The sequence below is a fragment of the Protopterus annectens genome, chromosome 6.part0 (genome assembly GCF_019279795.1).
Source record: "Protopterus annectens isolate FY-2018-M chromosome 6.part0, PAN1.0, whole genome shotgun sequence".
Classification (NCBI taxonomy): domain Eukaryota; kingdom Metazoa; phylum Chordata; order Ceratodontiformes; family Protopteridae; genus Protopterus; species Protopterus annectens.
The window spans coordinates 579,867,286-579,886,471 of record NC_056737.1 but is presented as its reverse complement, the minus strand read 5'-3'; the positions used below and the strand labels follow the sequence as shown (position 1 = coordinate 579,886,471).

At 36.8% G+C, this 19,186-nt stretch overlaps 1 protein-coding gene across 1 annotated transcript in view; it reads right to left on the bottom strand.

Annotated features, from left to right (window-relative positions):
- The window catches only part of MDGA2 (MAM domain containing glycosylphosphatidylinositol anchor 2), a 4,933,289-nt gene that overhangs the window by 4,694,380 nt on the left and 219,723 nt on the right, over window positions 1-19,186 (bottom strand). The gene's annotated exons all lie outside the window — the stretch shown is intronic.

Genomic DNA, 19,186 nt, shown 5'->3' with positions numbered 1-19,186 from the left:
TACTTCTGGGTGACACACTTAATTTCTTCCGCAACTCTGCAGTGGCGCACCGCTTTACAATTCCTGCATTCCTCATTACCCTGTTAGCTAATGAAAAGTGACTCACGAAATACACACTGACTATTTATGGCCAGTAGTCACCAAAAGCGAAAGTGCTTCTAAGGAAGAGTAAGTAACGTCTCAGTGCTTGCTTGGGGACTGCTGCCTTTCTCTGCAGTGGCAGACTGTTTTACAAAGGTCGCATTCCTGCTTACGGATCATGACTTTTCCAGTCCACAGGGTTGTATGTATACCTACACCTTAAAATAAATGGGTTTAACTGGTTTGTAAAGGCAGTACAGCTTTTAGCAAGTCCTGTGTCATACACAGCAAGCATTACAGAGAAAAAGGCAGGCACTGATGTCTGTAAACCAACACAAACAGAACGGTAATTTTAAATCAGTACTTCTGAGTTGCAAGTGAATTAACGTACCTTCTAAGAGTCTGAAATGTAACCGGGGTTTGTAACAACTGATCAGATACCTGCAAAAGAAGATTTCCAAAGAAGGGGATCAGATTATGTCAAAGAGCCATGGTCCCAACTCTTTGTCTTGCTTGGACAGTGGTGACTTTGAATGAGTTGTTACATTAATGACTACAGACAAGCAGCAGTCAGGTGTATAGGTCAGCAGGGGATGCTACAAGGGAAGGGGAATTTTGCTGTTATTCCTCTTCCTGTGTGCAAAAGTTTCTGACACTGTAATACTTAAACAGTTTACACACCCCTTGATAGATTAGCAGACATGGTTTCTTGCAAACATTACAAATTATGGGTTTTTGTAAATCTGGTTGTGATAACTGGTAAGTACTTTAACAGTTAGGTTTCTTATTATGTTTTCTTAATAGCACCTTAAAAATGTTCAGTCAATCAAGTCATATGTATCTGTTATGGATGTACAGGTAGCAAAGAGACAATATGACTGTGTTTCCAAAAGAGCAATGTGAATGTCACTGTTACAATGTTACAATAAGGGAATACTCATATATTAATACTCTGCTTATGTAATAAAAGGCAAAATCATGTGAACTCATAGGTTCAAATACCAGCAGATTCTTATAACTACAAAATACTCTTTATAGGCATACCTTTCAATTTTAACAATGCCTTTTACTTTTCAGATTATGCAATGCCAAAACATAATGCTTCCATATTTTGTCTTCACACAAGTGGCACAAACCAAGAGATGTACAAATTGTTCTTTACTACATATGATGGAATCTACTCTAATCACTGATTTATCAATGACTCCAAAATAGATTTTGTCTTTCTGCATTTAGGTCATAATCCTCAACTTAAGACCTTTCAACTTGTTGTAGAATCATTTGGTGTTAGTATGTACCATTTTTATACATCAAAACATAATAACAAAAAATTACTTCTGTTAACAAACTATTGAAATAAAAACCACTCAAATGAAGCAAAACCACGGATCCTGTGTATTCCATGGAAAATGGCCAAAACACTCCAGCGAGTAAACTGTAAAAATGCTTTAATTTTTATATTAAGTGTACAAAAATTTTCGTCAAGAAAGTATCCCAACTTCCTCAGAAAGCTATTATAAATTACTACATCAAGTGTCTTAAATATATTAAAACAAATCACATGGTTTTCTAATTAAACCATAAAGTGGTACCAGTGCTCATGTTTGTATTTTTCTTAATACTGATAAATAGTTAGTAAATGTTACATCCGTAAACACGTGTGATTAATTTCTACTACTTTTAAGAACTTTTCTTTACAGAATTATTAATAATGATAACTGTATATTAAAATATGCAGTACCACTCAGACCTAATCCTTTAAAAAAAAATAAAAAACACTTATACTCTGTAGCACCTGCCAACCTTGAACATTCTGTCTATAACAGTTCTAACGTGCATGTAATATACTATAAAATGTAGTAAAATACTGTGAAATAAAGTGAAATGAAATAAAATAAAATAAAGTTGAGTTGAAATTAAGCTAAATGAAATTAAGTAAAATAGAATAACATAATGGACCACAAAATATGTGGTACTTTATAAAGCCATCAATTACTAGGTATTGTTGTTATTACTGTATGTTATTGTTATTCAAACTCCTCTGAACCAACCAACAGACTTTACAGGAACAAAACCCACTTTTCCTAAATGTGGTGTAAAACTCCCATCTTCTTTATCTGGCTAGGTTTTTTAACCTTAAAATACACATTATAGAGCTCATTTCATTTATGCCTGGATATTGGCAGGCATTCACTCTAAGTTGCCAGAGGAGTTCGTTTCTTTCTAATTTTAAAGACTCAGGTCCACCTCTTCCATCATTCCTTAATTGGTCAAGAACCCTAAATTTAAATTCATGTCCCTCAAATTCGCTTATGTGCCTAGCTAGCACGTTTTCTAGTTTGTTTTTACTTATACAATATGTATGTTCATATATTCTCTCGCCCAGCTTCCTATCAGTTTTACCTATATAGAAAGCTGGGAACATTGCACATTTAGCTAGGTAAACAACTTGTTTACTACTACAGTTATATCTCCCAGTGGTAGTAAATTTCATATTGGCTATTGTGAAATTGCATCCCGTGTCAATATATTTACAAAACTGGCACATATTGCACTTGTACATGCCCTCTCTGTTGGTAAATGGTCTAGGGTTGGCTTCTAGAATGGCCTTTAGGTTGTTAGCTTGTCTAAGTTATTTTAGGTGTTGGTGGGAAGATTTCCCTAAATTGCCTGTCTCTTATCAAAATATCCCAATTTTTCAAAATAATATTTACCACTTTGTGAGAATCAATATTAAACATACAAATAAAACTGTAAGGATTAAATGTATGTTTAACTTACCCATGATCTTCCTTTTTCTTTATTATTCAAAATTGGGGTGTATACTCCTATTGTTCTTTTGTGTTGAACCTCCTTTATGATCTCATATAGGAAATGTGATGGGTAACCTCTCTGTGAGAAGCATAATGTTATTAACTTACATTCATCTTCAAATTCGGTGTCTTTGGTAATCATCCTAGCAGCCCTGACCACTTGTCCTTTTACCACTGATTTTTTTCTGATATGTAGGGTGGCAACTGGTATAGTGTAAGAACATGTTAGAATATGTGTCTTTACGGAAGATCTTAGAAACAAAAGTCTTTTCCTGGTAGTCCTTATGCAAATCTACATCCAAATATGCTATACTATTTTTATTATAGTTAAATGTAAATTTTAAAAAGTTAGTACTAGTATTAAACATCTCTAGCATCTGTTGTACTTCATCTACAGTGCCCTGAAATAGAATAAAGATGTCATCTAAGAAATGAGTATAGAACTGAATCTGATCTTTATAATTTGCATTTTTCAACACATATTCTCTTTCCCAGTATGTCATTACCAAGTTTGCTAGGCTGGCACTACAAGGGGAACCCATTGCCATTCCAACTTTCTGATGGTATATTTCGTTGTTAAAAAGTACATAGTTATAAGATAATACTGTGTCAATTAGTTCTTCTACAAGTTGTATCTCACTTGTAGGACATCTAGGGTTCTTAACATATGTGAAACCCACTCTATCCCTTCATTATGTGGGATAGATGAGTAAAGGTCTTTCACATCAACTGTGACGAAAAGGCTGTTTTCACTAAACTCAAGCTTGTTGATAGTCTCCAAAAATGACCATGAGTCCTTAGATATTTGGGTTTCACATTTAATATATTTCTTCAGAATGTTGTCGACCACTTTAGCACATGTGTATGTAATACTATCCCTACCATCCACCAGGGGCCTCATAGGTGGATTATCGCTACATTTATGTACTTTTGGAATCCCAAATAAAATTGGGATTCTAGGAGCAAGTTGAGTCAAGTAGTTGTAAAGTGTTTTATCTATTCTTGCTTCTATGTACAGTTCTTCTATGAAGGCTGTAACCTTCCTATATGCCCCATGTAATTAATTTCTAGATGCTTCTACATAAGTGTGACTATCTAAAATGTCAAACATTCTTCTGTTGTAATCAGTGATGTTTATAATAGCAAGGCCCCCTCCCTTATCGGGTTTCATAATACGTACTGCGGCCTGACGTAAAAACTTTAAGATATCTCTATCCTCTCAATGTTTTGACTTTGACTTTTCTTTTCATGTATCTTGAAGTAGATCCTATGTTCTTAAGATTACATATATCTAACTCGTTAACCTGCTCAAACAGTGCTAAAAGTGGGTGTGAAGGAGGGTTATATACACTCGAAACATAATAATCAGATTTATTATTCATTTCTTCACCCATTAAGGCTACTAGGTTTAGTTTCCTAATAAATAATTTAAGGTCAATCAAGGTAGTTGCCACATCAAGTTGTACGGTGGGAACAAATGTATGGCCTTTCACTAATAGGTCGATCGCTTCTGGACTTATAACAATATCAGCATAGTTAAAAATTTTAAAGTCCATATTAGAATTGTACAAAACATTACATTTAACTTCATTGTCTAAGGGTGAACCATGGTCCATATCAACTACCATTTGTTCTTGTTCCTTGTTGACCTCGCTTACGAGAGTACAGGGTTCGAGGCTCGATACCGAAAATTTCTTACGTTCTGATTACTTGAAGGTTTATTCTGGTTTAAATTATCTGTATTGTTGTTGTTGGATGCTATCCTTTCACTCTGACGGATAGTTCCTGAGTTTACGTAGTGCTGGTTCCCTGTTGTTTGGTTTCTACTACTAGGAGAATTGTCAAGGTCAACCTCTACATTCTGGGTCTCTTCTCTGATGTTTAAAGAGCCATTTTCGTCAATTAAAAACCCTCCTTGAGATGTAGGTGGCTTGGGATATGCTACACCTGCTTCATAGTCTTTTAAATCACTCTTAATTTTTGTTAAATACTGCTCTATACTGTCAAATATTCGGTCATACTCAAACCGATACCTGGAGAAACTCGTGTCGTTCTTAATACACGAGTCTAACGTCTCAGTCTCCACTAGGAGTTTGTCCACAGTAAGTTGGTAATGTGTACATAGCACTTCCAATAATTCTATACCATGTCTGTCGAACAAAGAAGTTAGGGCTTTATGAAAAGCAGATCCCTCAGTGAGACCTGTGGGGTACTGCCAAAGTCTAAGCCCTTTAGGTATTATTTTTAAACTGATACATTCACGAAAGTATGCTATTTCTAGCTGTACTTTCCTTAGTTTACATAGTTTTTCATCAAACATATTCAGTTTAGTGGATAAGTCCATCCTTACCTCTTGGTTAACCTCGGAAGTACTGTTTGTATTAATTCCAGTAAATGAAAAGGCTCTGTTCACCCAGGAATTCAGGTTTTGAACAGTTAATGGTGTTGTGTTGTTAGGTTGTTGTACCTTGTTGAGCATATTCCCCAGAACAGATTCATCAGCAGTAACGCTTCTATGAAGTCCAGGACCGTTCAACGTCTCGTTGGTTGATCGTTCAAAGAGGAACGCCCATTCTGAATGGCTACGTTCACATTGGCAGGACCAAAAGTTAGACCCTGTTGGCATGGGTCTCTTTGTGAGTGAATAGTATCATCTAATCTTTTTGAAAGGTTGTCCACTTTTTGAGACAACAATTCGATAAGGGCCGTCAAGTCACCTTCCCCTCAATGTTGGCTGAAGGCAGGGGTTGAACTGAGTGGTGTTTCAGGATCCATGAACACAAACACAAAAAAAACAAACTATTGAAGATAAAAACCACTCAAATGAAGCAAAACCACGGATCCTGTGTATTCCACTGAAAACGGCCAAAACACACCAGCGAGTAAACTGTAAAAATGCTTTAACAGGTTAACGAGTTAGATATACGTAATCTTAAGAACATAGGATCTACTTCAAGATACATAAAAAGTCAAAGTCAAAACATTAGTAGAGAGGACAGAGATATCGTAAAGTTTTTTACGTCAGGCCCCAGTACGTATTATGAAACCCGATAAGGGAGGGGGCCTTGCTATTATGAACATCACTGATTACAACAGAAGAATGTTTGACATTTTAGATAGTCACACGTATGTAGAAGCATATAGAAATGAATTACATGGGGCATATAGGAAGGTTACAGCCTTCATAGAAGAACTGTACATAGAAGCAAGAATAGACAAAACACTTTACAACTACTTGACTCAACCTGCTCCTAGAATCCCAATTTTATTTGGGATTCCAAAAGTACATAAATGTATCGATAATCCACCTATGAGGCCCCTGGTGGATGGTAGGGATAGTATTACATACACATGTGCTAAAGTGGTCGACAACATTCTGAAGAAATATATTAAATGTGAAACCAAAATATCTAAGGACTCATGGTCATTTTTGGAGACTATCAACAAGCTTGAGTTTAGTGAAAACAGACTTTTTGTCACAGTTGATGTGAAAGACCTTTACTCATCTATCCTACATAATGAAGGGATAGAGTGGGTTTCACATATGTTAAGAACCCTAGATGCTCCTACAAGTGAGATACAACTTGTAGAAGAACTAATTGACACAGTATTATCTTATAACTATGTACTTTTTAACAACGAAATATACCATCAGAAAGTTGGAGTGGCAATGGGTTCCCCTTGTGCTGCCAGCCTAGCAAACCTGGTAATGGCATACTGGGAAAGAGAATATGTGTTGAAAAATCCAAATTATAAAGATCAGATTCAGTTCTATACTCATTTCTTAGATGACATCTTTATTCTATTTCAGGGCACTGTAGATGAAGTACAACAGATGCTAGAGATGTTTAATACTAGTACTAACTTTTTAAAATTTACATTTAACTATAATAAAGATAGTATAGCATATTTGGATGTAGATTTGCGTAAAGACTACCAGGAAAAGACTTTTGTTTCTAAGATTATCCATAAAGACACATATTCTAACATGTTCTTACACTATACCAGTTGCCACCCTACATATCAGAAAAAATCAGTGGTAAAAGGACAAGTGGTCAGGGCTGCTAGGATGATTACCAAAGACACCGAATTTGAAGATGAATGTAAGTTATTAACATTATACTTCTCACAGAGAGGTTACCCATCACATTTCCTATATGAGATCATAAAGGAGGTTCAACACAAAAAAACAATAGGAGTATACACCCCAATTTTGAATAATAAAGAAAAAGGAAGATCATGGGTAAGTTTAGAAAAACATACATTTAATCCTTACAGTTTTATTTGTACGTTTAATATTGATTCTCACAAAGTAGTAAATATTATTTTGAAAAATTGGGATATTTTGATAAGAGACAGGCAATTTAGGGAAATCTTCCCACCAACACCTAAAATAACTTACAGACAAGCTAACAACCTAAAGGCCATTCTAGAAGCCAACCCTAGACCATTTACCAACAGAGAGGGCATGTACAAGTGCAATATGTGCCGGTTTTGTAAATATATTGACACGGGATGCAATTTCACAACAGCCAATATGAAATTTATTACCACTGGGAGATATAACTGTAGTAGTAAACAAGTTGTTTACCTAGCTAAATGTGCAATGTGCCCAGCTTTCTATATAGGTAAAACTGATAGGAAGCTGGGCGAGAGAATATATGAACATACATATTGTATAAGTAAAAACAAACTAGAAAACGCGCTAGCTAGGCTCATAAGCGAATTTGAGGGACATGAATTTAAATTTAGGGTTCTTGACCAATTAAGGAATGATGGAAGAGGTGGACCTGAGTCTTTAAAATTAGAAAGAAACGAACTCCTCTGGCAACTTAGAGTGAATGCCTGCCAATATCCAGGCATAAATGAAATGAGCTCTATAATGTGTACTTTAAGGTTAAAAAACCTAGCCAGATAAAGAAGATGGGAGTTTTACACCACATTTAGGAAAAGTGGGTTTTGTTCCTGTAAAGTCTGTTGGTTGGTTCAGAGGAGTTTGAATAACAATAACATACAGTAATAACAACAATACCTAGTAATTGATGGCTTTATAAAGTACCACATATTTTGTGGTCCATTATGTTATTCTATTTTACTTAATTTCATTTAGCTTAATTTCAACTCAACTTTATTTTATTTTATTTCATTTTACTTTATTTCACAGTATTTTACTACATTTTATAGTATTTTACATGCACGTTAGAACGGTTATAGACAGAATGTTCAAGGTTGGCAGGTGCTACAGAGTATAAGTGTTTTTTATTTTTTTTTTTAAAGGATTAGGTCTGAGTGGTACCACATATTTTAATATACAGTTATCATTATTAATAATTCTGTAAAGAAAAGTTCTTAAAAGTAGTAGAAATTAATCACACGTGTTTACGGATGTAACATTTACTAACTATTTATCAGTATTAAGAAAAATACAAACGTGAGCACTGGTACCACTTTAAGGTTTAATTAAAATACCATGTGATTTGTTTTAATATATTTAAGACACCTGATGTAGTAATTTATAATAGCTTTCTGAGGAAGCTGGGATACTTTCTTGATGAAAAGTGGATTTTATTTTTGTACACTTAATATAAAAATTAAAGCATTTTTACAGTTTACTCGCTGGAGTGTTTTGGCCGTTTTCAGTGGAATATACAGGATCCGTGGTTTTGCTTCATTTGAGTACTTCTGTTAACAAAATATTCTTCAGTTAAACTTAAATGCAATGAATGTGGCTATATTTAAATATGATATACGTCAATGTCATTTGTCACAGCACTTAATCACTAGCTCTCTGACAACTCGCTTCATACTCCTAGAGTGATCACAAGGACAGTACCAGAGTATTGCTTAGTTTATGGCTATTCTCATATATTTTGGTAGAAATTACAGAAAGCAGTATCAGCTGCATGTTCTGTATGCAGCAGTATCAGCTGTATGAGTATCAGCTGCATGTTCTGTATGCAGCAGTATCAGCTGTATGAGTATCAGCTGCATGTTCTGTATGCAGCAGTATCAGCTGCATGTTCTGTATGCAGCAGTAGCATGTTTAATCTGCAGGAGGTTACATGTATAAATTATGCAGATTAGCATTTAAATATAAAGATCTGTACAACTGATCAGCTGTTTCAATATTGTATGCATACATTTACATGCTGCTTGTGTGTACATTTTTGCAAAGAATCACTGATGAAAAACTATGAAAACAGCTTGTGATCTAAGCACATTAGTAAAAATGAGTGTTCTTTCTTCCTTGCCTACATCTCTCCCTTCATACTCCCTGAATTAATGACTTACTTTGAGGCAATGGCACAGTGTTAAGGAAGGAAGCCATGGTATCTGAAACAGCATGCCCATTATTATGACATAATGACAACAATTCTAGTTTTCTTGACTATAATATCATTAACTAAACTGGCAGGTAGTCAGAATGAGTCATTCAGTTTGACTCATCTAAATTATCTAGCATCCAAAATATCAAGATGTTCATTAGTGAAATGGCTTTCTGATTCTGATATGAAATGAATTAGTTGTGTCTGAAATAATTCAGCTAGCTTCCATATCTTTTTTTGCATAGCAAATTATGAATTCTTGTAACAAATGAATTCTTGCAACAAATGATTGTACATTTCTGCAGTAGCTGAATCGAGATGATGTTAACTGCAAAATAATAGCATCTGCATGCTACCTCTTGTTTGTTGCTCCGACCTCAAATAGGAATTCAGTCTGGTTTCCTCAAAAAGGAGCAGTAGCAGTTGTGTTATACTTTTGCACTTTCATTTTTTTAAAGCAGATGTCACCATTTTTTTACGATTCCTTCAATTCATTATATATGTACACACACACACACACACACACACACACGCACACACACACGCACACACGCACACACACACACACACACACACACACACACACTAGCAATCTCTGCTCCAGGTATTCTAGTATTGAAATACCTCCCACATTTTATACTATTGTGTTTAGCATATCATTGTTCAAGTTTATCACTGCTCTCATATTAAAGTAGACTGCCATCTCTTCAATCTCTTTATGCACCTGACACTTTTTCAGCTCCATCACAAATTTCATTTTATTTGCAGACAGCTTAATGGCTTATTTCCTTTTCTGCATTTTTGAGCTGCTGCTACTACTACAAATTACTTCCTCATGGTCTCTAGCCTTTCTCCTGAGTTACTGAGGTCTCCTCGAGTCTTCCTGGTCTCACTTTTCTCCACCCTCACATGAACACTTTACTTTCTCACTTCTTCTGAAAACATATGTCATAGCAGTTTGCACTCAACGTTTTGTTGTTAACTCTACTGGGCCATATATATTTTAGGCACATATAGTGAGCATGGATACTGTGGGATAGTACGAAGAGTAAGCAGTAGCCATAGCTCAGACGATGTCTAATAAAGTGCATGGATAAAGAGGATGTCCTCTGCTTGCATGATAACGTTTAAGCAGAGTAATGAAAATAAATTAACCTGTCATTGCAATGAAGTCTGTGGCAAATAGTGAGAAGAAAAACTATAAAATGCATTTTTCATACAGCAACTATACTTGACAGATACTACAGCGACACTGTTCTGAGTATTGTCATCCATATCAACTATTGTTTAAGGCAGAGGAAACAGATTAAAATAAAAGCTACACATTAAGAGGAATTATTACTATTATGATGCATTATCACAAAAATATCAGTTTACGTGTCCTGGGTCAAATTGTAAACAAGCAGCAAGTTCAACATTCATATTCAATAACTTTAGAACTAGGTAATAATGCCTCCTATAATCGACAATGTGTCAGTAAAGCTGACATTAATGCATCAAAGATAAAATGCTCCAAGTCTATAAATATGTGTCAGTGTTACATGATAGATATTTTAACCACCACTACTACCAAATGGTCATTATGGCTTTAACATAGCTTTGTGATATGTTTGTTTTGCACATGAGCAGTAAGTAATGAGGAAACACTACTGCAACTACTTAAAAGCACAAAAATCAATTAAAGTAATGAAAAATAATGCAAAATGAAGCTAAACTTAGCATTACTATTAGATGACCTATGATCACATTTTTAAGAATACAAGATTAGTGTCTGACATCATTTCTAAGTATACAACATTGTTTTGATTTTAATTCTATAAAATCTCTGATATGGTTGGCCTTCACTAACAGATTAGGAAAAGGGGTTCTAGAGGGTCACAGCTGGAATAAGCAAGACTCAGACACCTAATATTTTAAGGGAGTCATGTTTACCCTCATTGAAAGAAAATGGAAATTAAAAAATCAAATCATTTACTACCAATCATTTCAGAGAACTGCCTCTAGACTGCTGTATATTTAAACAGTTTTATTACATATATACCAGTGCCTATGTCCCCAAAATGGTTTTATATATTCCCATAAAATTTTCCAGAAGTAATAGTAGTAAAAATCACCTACAGCAGATACTGATACTGTATTCTTAGTCTCCTAGTCAAAGGAGGGGAAGGTAACAAACATATTAACATAACTGTTAAAATATAACATATAAAAATCAGTTTGATTCAGGAACTCTTACTCCTTTTAAGTGTAAAGTTGCAAAAGGACTGTTTTATTCCTTTAAATGTTATATATGTTATTCTAAAGAATCATGATACCTGTACTAACTACAGTTTTACCTTAAACTGCTTTACAAAATGTAATTTATCAGTTTTTATGTGCCATTCTAGCCTCAATTTAATCCTACAGATAAAATAATAATTTGAGATATTACTATAATATCTTTAGGATGAAACACCCTGATGCAGCACAGTATAAAGCATAATGCATTAAGGTAATTTGATATCACAAAGACAAATATGTGATACAATGTGATAAAATAAAACATTTTGTAATTTCAAATTGTATTTTTTTTTTACTTTTCCCCTCTTCACCTCTAGAGTATCCTGCCCAATAGGTTCACTACACAATTGCCTCATTTGTTCTAAGGTTGTAGAAGCAAAAAATCCTAGGGCTTGGTAACATCACTATGGACAGTTTGCCCCTGCCTAGGAAGTTTTATCAGCCCATTTATTCTCTCAGTAGTAAGGATCATGTGTTAGGAAGCAGGCCATCTGAGAGTCTTCAGGAGTGTCCTACCTCCTAACTGTATTGTTCACAGATTTGCTCCAGCTGGCTGTTTGGGAACAGGAGGAATGCATGTTCCACACACACTTCCAGTTTCTCTGCCTCAGCACAGAGTATCCTGCCCAATGAGATATGATCAAACCAAACCCTTTCAGCTGAGTTATACACCCATCTGCTTCTAGATGTCACCAAAAATATAGGCCTAGCAATCCCCTTCTCCCCACGGACAAGTGAGATGGCATCAGCCACAGAAGCTCATTTCTTCTGCCCATGCTCTCAGGTGCCCATGATAGTAACCGTCTACTGTTCACCTGGGCAATAGTCTCGGCTTCATCCTTCTATACCACTGCAATGGGATAGAATACATAACTTTGTTTTCAGAGAAAAAAAAGATATTTTTAGTTCTGCCTTCTCAAGAACACACTAGTGATTTTGTTAGGATATACAATGCATTTGTCAGACTGAAAAAACATGTCAAATGCATCTTTCTTTTGAACCAAAATTCAAAAATAGGCAATCCAAATGGCAAAGCAGGTCTACCACTGCTATCTAGTAATACAGGACCACATCTCATAAATTGTTTGAAATATTCTAGTAAATGTCTGAAAATAATTTGTCAGGAGTCACAGCTGCAGAATGCATTTGTCTGGCATTTTTAGACATACATATTATGTACCTGGGTGCCTGTTTGTTTCTTGCCCAAATTTATACTACCATACAGTCATTTTCAGGAAACATCAACATTTATAAAAAAATGTATGTGCTTTTCATTGCTAATATAATGCCAACATTGTAACACTTTATTGGGGACATGTGTTACATTCTCCTTTCTGACTAAGAATAAGGTATATAGACACATCTGTAATGAAAATTATGTATAATGCAACAAGCCAGAAGATGACTGGTGAAAAAAAAACTATAAAACCATATATTTGACGTGTGTGTGTGTAAAAGGACATATACCAGTAACTCACTTGGAATTCCTAGCAAAATTTTCCAAGAACAAAATGCCAATAATAACCACACACACACATACACACACACACACACACACACACACACACACACACACACACAAATACACACACACACACACACACACACACACTATACCCACCTCAACACAGGGAATTTTGATAATGTCAGGTTTGTACTAACAAAAAATGAATCTGTCTGAGGAAATGTATATGACTTTCACTTCTGCTGTAATCATAGTACAAAACATATTCTAGACTTGTCCTGAACTCCTCATCCAAAGCATAAATCATACAGCCATCCCCCCCCAAAAAAAAAAAAAAAAAAAAAAATATATATATATATATATATATATATATATATATATATATATTAGTCTGCCATTATTTCTAGCTTTACTGACAGTATCTATATAGATTAGAAGGGCAATGCTAGTACTAATCGAATGACAGAAGCCATGTTGTATTGGTGATAAGAGTTGTTCCTGCAGGGGGCAGTCTAGCAATTCTGATGAAGGGAGATAAGATTGTTATAGGTCTAAAGTTATTAATGTCTGTTGAATTTCCTCCTTTGTGCAGAGGAATAATGTTTGACTTTTTCCAGAGAGACAGAGAATATGGGATTCCTGGAATGACCAATTTATAAGGATTGAGACAGGACAGGCAATGCTACAGGCTGCTATTTTTAGGTATTTGCTTGGAAGGTCATCAGCTGAAGAGCAGAGTTTAAGTTTGTTTAAGAGTAGTTTTATATAGGATGTGGGCATAGGCTTAAAGGTAAAAGTGGATGTGATGATTTGTGGCTGTTGGGCAGGGTAGGGATTAGATGTTGAGGAACATTTGGTTAGAGAAGTTTTCAAGAATTTGAGGTGTTTATATGTTTGCCATTTTTTCCACACTTTCGTTCTATTCTGCATTAGCATTCTACTCATTTTGGATAGCCAAATTTCACTATTTGTGCTTTTATTTTGTACCTTCCTTCTAATTATCCTATGTTACAGTAAAGTGGTCCTGTACTGGCAATGTGCCATTGTTGATTTGGAAGTATTACCTACCTGCATGATATTTACAAATTAAGATGTGATGCTTTAACTTTCCTAGACCAGAGATGAAGAAGAAAAGTATCAGGTTACAAGAAGCTCCTGACAAGAGCACTAAAATAATGTACAATGTAGAAAGTACAAGCACGCTCAATTAAAAACAATTTGAAAGTGTCCCACAAAATGTAGGTACAAGTATTTGCCAATGCTGAATGTAGGCCTACACTATACAGCAACTGCAGGAATTGCTGATTGCAGTGGCTGGATAAAATGAAGAAGAATAAGTCAAAGAAAATTCAAAATATATAGCAGTACTTTACTACATTCTCACACTGGATTGCACAATATTTATGTGGGGGGTATTAAATCGGTGATGATAGTACAGTCACAGATCAATCTCAAAACAAGAGTTCACCAGAATTTTATACGTGAATATGCTTGTGTAGAGGCTTATCATGGAAAAGCTGAAACTGTGAAGTTGTATTATAAAATGCATGTGCTCGTGTTTAACCAGATATGCTTTATATAATCCAAATTTTAACTTTATGACCTAGTTTTATGAATACATAGTATCACAGATGTTTACTTATACCCTGGAAAGTGATTTTGTAGAAATGCAAGATCTCCCGGTGAACTTCAAATCAAAATTAATAAGTAGTTCATTCTTCTGCTGTCCTGTCCTTATAACCATATGCAAATATTCCCCAAAATAACATTTTAGTCATATTACAACAAGGGGTAAATTTATCCTGTCCATCTCTGGCTATTACTTTTCACTGATACTATCTACTACGTATTCCTGAAAATGCATTTGCTGTAAATTACTGGTTCACTTTTGAAGAACTCTAAAACATGTGATTACTTATTCTCCTCTTAGTTAGCACTTCACAACTAATTGTTCCTCCAGCAACGACAGTATGCTAAGACAAAAGCAGTACAACACTCCTCCATGACAGGTGAAGGAAAAACTAAAACAGTAAGGCAATGTGCCTCTGGTGAAACAGACTTCAAAGCAACATTGTTTCATTCACTGAGAACATAGACATAACTGTATTACAGAAAAAAATTGTGTAGCTTCCAAAACACAGCCAAGTCATAAAATTCAAAACTTTAATTGTATTAGGTGAGCACTTTCACGAGACCTTGCTCGCTTCATCAGACCATATAAACACTTACAAACCATTTCATGGGTTATAAAAAAACAAATCAACCAATTGCAATGCTCATATGACAATGCACCCATTTTTAAATCAAAACAAAATATATAAAAAACTTTTTTGCAATAATACCTAACACATATATAGGTTAGCGTTGACGCCTCACATCAAGAGGTTCTCCAGTTTGATCCTTGGCTGGGGTGCCTTCTGTGCAGAGTCTGCATGTCCTTCCTGTGGTTGCGTGGGTTTCCTCCGGGTGCTCTGGTTTTCTCGCACATCCCAAAGACAAGCTGTAGGTGGATTGGACACTCTAAATTGGCCCTAGGTGTGAGTGTGTGCATGTGTGTGCCTTCTGTGGAAGTGCCGGGCTGGCAACTCAACACCGTAAAACTCCACTGCCAATCATAAGCGTACAGGTGATCCGCTGTGGCGACCCCTAACTGGGAAAAGCTGAAAGAAGAATATATATATATATATATATATATATATATATATATATATATATATGGTTTACTATCAAAAATAAAAAAAAAAGTGTACGGGACTTCGAATTTAAACATCGGAAATGAACATTTCCGTATGCACCTAATGTCGAAAACAGCACACCCACCCTTCCCTTAACTCCCTACCTAACTAACCTGCACTCACATCTACGCAGGGGGGCAAGCCCCCCTGAACCCTCCACACCCCCCCAACTTAATATTCCAACTCCGAGATTGCACTACAGTGAGGAAAGGGATGTATTTCCCTAACCGCACTGTACCGCGATCCCCTTACATGAGCGAACGTTATAATTGCGAATGCACAGTCCATTCACAAGGATAACATTCGCTCACATAACCTGCCGAACTATGAAGTATTCGAACATATGTTGTTCGAATACTTCATAGCCGTGCAATTACACGTCGGCATTTTGATAGTAAACCTATATATATATATATATATATATATATATATATATATATATATATATATATATATGTGTGTGTGTGTACATACAAATATTAAACATAAAAGCTGCTGTATAAATATTCAAAAAGATGAAAAATTAAAAGCTATTCCCTTTCAATACAATACTCTTTCTTACTTTTTAAAAGGGGGCTGGCTCCTAGAAAAGCAAAAATCAATGTGTGAAATATGGAAGAACAAACAGGATATATTATTCCAATTACATACAATGCTTACCCAGGATTACTTAAAAAGTGGTCTAGCTTTTAGGACCGGTTTTATAGGTTCATAGGTTGGTACTGGGCTATCTGCCTGAAGGCATATATTAGCCCAGCCACGTTGTGCGGTATTCACCTCCCCTTTATTAGTTCCCTAGACCCTTGTACTAGCAGATAGTACCCTTGGCCCCTATCTAGTAGTGCTGTTGGTATGATCCCTGGTGTGAACTTTCTGTTACTCATCCACTCATCAAGGTTCCTCTTGAAGAGTGATAGTGAAGGGCTCTGTCTTATGTAGATCGGGACCCTGTTCCATAGTAAGGGAAGTCTCTGCGAAGGGAATCTATCCCTCCAGCATGTTCTATTCATTGTTGTGTTGAGGTTTATATCCCTAGAGCGTGTAGCTCGAGTAGATTTGGTTTTGCTAAAATGGAGCATGTTCAACAATTCTGGGTTGGACATGTTTCTGTACGTTAGACAGAGATCGCCTCTGAGAAGGCGGTATGCAACAGATAACAGTTTTAGCTTTTTCAATTTTGCTGCATAGGGCAACTGTTTGAGGCCAGTAATCCTCTTGGTTAGGTACCTCTGTGGTCTCTCCAGCTGCTGGAGATGTCTAGCCAGGTACATTCCAATTGGTGCATTGTACTCAATAATGGGTCTGATGAGGGAAGAGTAGAGGGGCACCATTACATCCTTAGATCTTGATGTGAACCCTTTCGTGATCAGATGGGTCACATAGAAGGATTTTCTAACCACTTTGGCAACATGGTTATCAAAGGAAAGCTGACTATCTACTTGGGTCCCTAGATCCCTTATTTCTTCTATAGATTTCAGGGGAATACCTACTATGTTGTAGTTTGCAGGTACTCTGTTTTTTCCAAAGGGGATTACTACGCATTTTTTTTGCATTTAGCTTGAGACCATGGCTTTGACACCATGCATCAGTCTCATTTAAGCCCTTCTGGAGGATCTCCATGTCGGCCGGAGACTCTATTATAGCAGCCAGTTTGCAGTCGTCCGCAAACTTAGTCAGCCACAGCCCTTCCGTGCTTTCCTGTACTTCTGAGAAGTATATGCCAAACAGGGGACCGAGCCCTGAGGCACACCGCTCATTACTGGTCGGGATTCGGATATAGCTCCCACTACTCTTACTTTATGGGATCTGTCTGCTAGCCAGTTTGCGATCCATCTTATGACGTAAGGGTTTATGCCCAGGCTGGTGAGCTTATCAATAATACCTGAATGGGGAATGGTGTCAAATGCTTTAGCAAGGTCAAGGTAAGCCATGTGTACCTCCTTTCCCTTATCTATAGCCTGAGTAACTGTCTCAAAGAAATCCACCAGGTTCAGGAGGCATGATCTGCCCTTGACGAAGCCAAACTGTGTGGGGTCCAGTGACTGGAGGTTCCCAATCTCTCCATTTAGGAGTTCCATAATGATTCACTCCATAGCCTTACAGATCAGACTGATCAAGCTTATTGGTCGATAGTTCCCAGGGTCTGTTATGGCCCCACCATTGCCATGCACCATTCTATGGGCACATATCCTGTGGAGAGGCTGAGACTGAACAGGGTATTAAGATGCGGGGTTAATTCCTTTTGGAGCTCGCGTATGACACAGCCCGGGACACCATCTGGTCCCATGGAGGCAGTATTTTTAGCTTTAGATAGAGCCTTGTTAACCAACGTATCAGTAATAATTGGACTTACACAATCCCCTGGAATGGTAACAGGCCCTGTAGGTGGTGGTGGTGGGGGGGGGGGGATTTGCACTGAACCTGTCAGCCAAGATGTTGGCAATGTCAGAAGGGTCAGTGTATTTTGTCCCATTTTGTACTAGCTCAGAACAGACCTGAGCGTTGCCATTTAGGTTTTTGACGTAGCCATAGAAGGCCTTATGGTTATCCTTGGCATCCTTGGCAACTTTCTTTTCAAAATTAGCTTTAGTTGACTTGATGAGGGCCCTCAATTACTTACTAATGCTGATCAGGGATGATTTTTCTACTTGAGATTTGGCCTTTTTTTGTACAAGTCTCCTCCTTTTATTGTAAAGTTTGCTTATGGCCGGGGTCCACCAGACTGGTTTCTTCTTGCTTGAGGAAGGAGTCTTGGTTTTATTTGGGATAGCACGGTCCATGCAATCCTGAAGATGCATATAGAGTGCCTTAAGTGTAGGATTCCGCATCCTGGATATCATTATCCTTCTGCAAGGGAATAGTGAAGCTTTCCACTTTGGATGCAAGTAGTTTGAAGTTTGCTTTGGAAAGGTTTTTGACTATGGTTTGTTTGACTGGGGGAGGTGGAGGGGTGAGGTTTCTTTGACTGGGGGAGGTGGAGGGGTGAGGGTATCCAAGGTTATCAGTTTGTAGTCTGATCTGACCAAGGAGGGAGTGATAATGGGTGTGGTACAATGGGCGCCCATATTTGTGATGATTAAATCCAATATGTTGTCCTCTCTAGTGGGGGAACATACTAGTTGTTCAAGGGCATTTGAATTTATAAATTCTATGAATCGCTGAGCATAGGAGTTGGAACATTGGTAGTTCATCCAGTCTATACCAGGGTAGTTGAAATCACCCAAGATTATGGTGTTGGGTAGGACCTTTATATTTTCCAATGTCTCAAGGAATGCAGAGTGAGCATCTTGGGACATGGTGGGCAATCTATAACCGGCTACAACTTGAAATGTGGTTTTGCCTGCTGATAGTTGCGCATGGATGATCTCTGGGGCATCATGCTGCGCTACTAACCTGGAGATAACAAAAGTACATTGCCATTTAAACCCATCCCATCTCCCCGTCTGCTCTTAATTTAACTATCCATTTTGCTTCATTGACCTCTGT